Source organism: Dasypus novemcinctus, chromosome 6, assembly GCF_030445035.2.
Source record: "Dasypus novemcinctus isolate mDasNov1 chromosome 6, mDasNov1.1.hap2, whole genome shotgun sequence".
Lineage (NCBI taxonomy): Eukaryota > Metazoa > Chordata > Mammalia > Cingulata > Dasypodidae > Dasypus > Dasypus novemcinctus.
This window is the reverse complement of record NC_080678.1, coordinates 72,658,525-72,662,415: the sequence shown is the minus strand read 5'-3', so window position 1 is coordinate 72,662,415 and position 3,891 is coordinate 72,658,525. Positions and strand designations below refer to the sequence as shown.

General features: G+C 45.0%; 1 pseudogene; it reads left to right on the top strand.

Moving 5' to 3' along the window:
• Positions 1-2,289: 2,289 nt before the first annotated feature.
• On the top strand, positions 2,290-3,555 carry LOC139439082 (ferritin light chain pseudogene; annotated as a pseudogene).
• Positions 3,556-3,891: the final 336 nt, after the last annotated feature.

Below are 3,891 nucleotides of genomic sequence, written 5' to 3'. Positions count from 1 at the left end.
CCTTCCATAAACATATAAGCAAAGGTATTTGGGGGAATAATGCTTTGAAACCAAAGAAGAAGGCTTATAAAGGTAGATATTTCAGCCACTGTGGAATGGATTTTTCATAGTATAAAACCTATAGCTAGAGAGTGCCTAAAATATTTGCCAAGGGGTAGGGATGGGGGATGCACAGGTTCATGCAAGAAACTGGCAGGATGAAAATTAGAACACATGGTAACTGCCTCTTGGTCTAGAGTTCTGCAGTGTTCTCCTGCATTGGCATTAGATGTTTTAGCCCTGCCTCCTATGGGTTAACGTGTGCTTCAGGGCCTCTAAGCTGCCTGGTGTAAGAAATTATGTATTCCAATCTGCTCACAGGTAAATATAGAGAAATGGAAACTCTGACTCTCTTCATCCCATAAATCCTTCGGTTTGTCGCACCCACACCTGGGACCATATGCGATAAATTAAATTAACAAAAGTATTGATTTAATGCTTGGTTTGGAATTCTTTAAAATCAGTCAAGGTTTTCTTTAGCCAGCTCCATTCTTAAAAAGATAATTACACATCAAGATGGGAGACATTAGCCATATCCCTAGATAATGGATTTTGAACTTTGCAAGATTTATGGCTGCTTCTTCCTGCTTAAAGACACTCAGCTCAGAAGATTGCAATGTTAACTAGAAATGACAATTACCTATCTTCTATTTCACTGAAAGCCGTTGGAACCTGCAAAGTAATCAGAAAAGTTCCTTTTTCTTTTTTCAAGAAATAAAGAAAATTGGACCACAAAATCATAGAAATTTAGACCTAGAAGGGACATTCAACATCATCTTGTCCCAAAGGGCAATGGCCAGAATACATTTTAGTAAGTACGTACTATGTATTTTACATATATTTTTAATTTAATCTTTAAAACATCCTTATTAGGTAGGTCCAGACGAGAAAACTGAGGCTCAGAGAGGTTGGGTAACTCTCTTTAGGACACACAGGTGGTGAATGGAAGAGGTGGTAGTTCAAACTCAGATATGCCTTACTCCAGAACCTGCATTCCTAACTCCCAGGCTATCTTACTTCTTTCCTCCCTCTCCTAAAAGGATTCCTCAGTTATTCTCTATCACATCCCTCTCCCTTCATGGGACACTTGATCATCCACAATTATCTTGCTTATCTTGATTATATTCTATATTCCTCCACTAGAATTAATTCTCCATGAGGGAAGGAATTTTGTCCACGAGACCCACTATCTCTCCTAGGACCTAGCATATAAGAGCCACTCAACCAGTGTTCGTTAAATTAATAAATATTCCAGACTTGCTCAAAAAATAAGTCAAGGTCAGAAATAGAATGAAAGCCCAGGTATCCTCTGGTTCCTAGACCAAAGCTTATGCCCTAAGCCCTGGAGCTTCGTTTGCCCAATTCAGGGGGAGACCTTTCTGTACACTTCTTAAAGTCAGACTTTCATTATTCAAAGTTAGTGGTGCCAACATGCCACCTCTTTAGATGCCTTTGTAATAACACTCCACCAACCCTGGCTAAACATTCTCTAGTACACAAAACTATTCTAGGAAGAGTGGGCACATAACCAAGTAGAAACTCTCATCCCTGGCCCCAAAGCGTTCAGTCAAGCTTGAAAGAAAGGAAATACACTTTTAGAAAGTAACTCCCACTGCAGAGCAGCCTAGTCTAAGTATCCAGTGAGCAGCTATTTGTGACAGAGCTTACCTTTCTGCAGAATTTCAGTTCCGGGGAAACCTACAGCATCGCTAAGGTGAAGGGAAGGGAAGACACCAATTTGCTGGCTCTGACATTCTCAGCACCTGCTGTTAATCACACACCTGCACTCGAGTGTGATTTAGGGGCTCCCGTGATTGGCCATTTCAGTTGCTGTCTCTGTAGATCACTGTCCCAGCTGAATATCCAGGGATCACATTCATCAAAAGCATAATTTGGGCAGAACGTGACTGTTTTTCCAAAGCTGGAGGGAAGGGATCAGTAATACAAATTCACAGTGTCTTTAAAGAAAAGTTGGTTGTCTCAGAGCATAATGGAGTGTGGTTTTTATCTTTACCAGTAAAAGAAACAATTATAACAAATGTACCGCTCTAACGTTAAGATGTGAATAATAAGGGAAATTATGTGCAGGGGCAGCGGTTTATGAGAATTCCTTATACTTTGGTGTAATTTTTTTCTGTAAATCTAAAATCTCTAAAAATAAACTTCACTTCTCTAAAAAAAAACTTCTCTAAAAATAAACAGCATATCCAGCAGCCCCATAGATCTGTCTTTTGCTTCAACAGTGTTTGAATGGAACAGACCAGGGGACTATTCCCCACACCTCTTCAGCATCCACCACCTTCCAACCGCTTCTCCAGTTACAACCTCCAGGACCAACTTTTCCACCATCCCCTGCTTCTAGGACCAGCTCACACCATTTTTTTGTGGTTAGCTCCTCATCGTCAACCAACGATTGCCTCCCAGATTCGTCAGAATTATTCGGTGCAGTGGAGCCTCCGTTAACCACCTGCTCAACCTGCAGCTGCAGGCCTCCTACACCTGGCTCTCTCTGGGCTACTATTTCCACTGCGATGATGCAGCCCTGGAGGGCCAGGACCACTTCTTCTGCAAGTTGGCAAAGGAAAAGGGTTAGGGTGCCTAGCGTCTCTTGAAGATGCAACACCAGGGAAGCGACTTGGCCCAGTGGTTAGGGCATCCGTCTACCACATGGGAGGTCCGCGGTTCAAATCCCGGCCTCCTTGACCCGTGTGGAACTGGCCCATGTGCAGTGCTGATGCGCGCAAGGAGTGCCGTGCCACGCAGCGGTGTCCCCTGTATAGGGGAGCCCCATGTGCAAGGAGTGTACCCATAAGGAGAGCCACCCAGCATGAAAGAAAGTTCAGCCTGCCCAGGAATGGTGCCGCACACATGGAGAGCTGACATAAGATGACGCAACATAAAGGAACACAGATTCCCGTGCCGTTGACAACAACAGAGGCGGACAAAAAAGAATGCACAGCAAATGGACACAGAGAACAGACAATGGTGGCAGCGGGGGGGGCGGGCATCTGGAGGAGCTAGGGGGGTTGGGGGGGGAAGGGGAGAGAAATAAAAAATAAATCTTAAATAAAATAAAAAAAGATGCAACACCAGCATGGCAGTGCCCTCTTCCAGGACATGCTGTCCCAGGATGATTGGGGCAAAACCCTGGATGCCATGGAAGCTGCCCTGGTCCTGGAGAAGAGCCTGAACCAGGCCCTTTTGGATCTGCATGTCCTGGATCTGCCAACACAGACCCCCCCATCTCTGTAACTTCCTGGAGAACCATTTCCTAGATGAGGAGGCAAAACTGATCAAGAAGATAAGGCGACCTCCTGACCAACCTCCGCAGGCGGGGCTGGGGAGTATCTCTTGGAAAGGCTCACCCTCGAGCAGGACGAGGAGCCTGCCAAGCCCAGAGGCCCGGGGGGTGAACCCCCTCTATCACACACACACGCCGCGCCCCGGCATCTGCCTGAGCCCCTCCAACCAGGAGGCATCTTTCTAACTGCCATCTTTGGCCCCAAAAAGCCCTGAACCAAGTATAAAAACTAAAGCTTTTTGCAGCAAGTTATATAAATAAACTTTATTATTACAAAAAAAGGAAATCAGCAGTTTCTCAGGCTGGTTTCAAAAGCATTAGGGCATTTATTTTTGGCCACCCATAAAACAAACAAGGTTCTGATGAAGAGTTCAGTAACTAGCGCTATAATACAGAGAGAATATCACAATTCCCAATATCAGATTGTAGTGTTAATTAAGTGATGTCAAAAAGCAGCAAAGTGAAGTGGCAGAGCTCTGCGTTGAGAACCTGGTGGCTGGTGTGGCGGCACACATCTGCCTGCCCAGCACCCCACCCCACCTTGAGGCCCC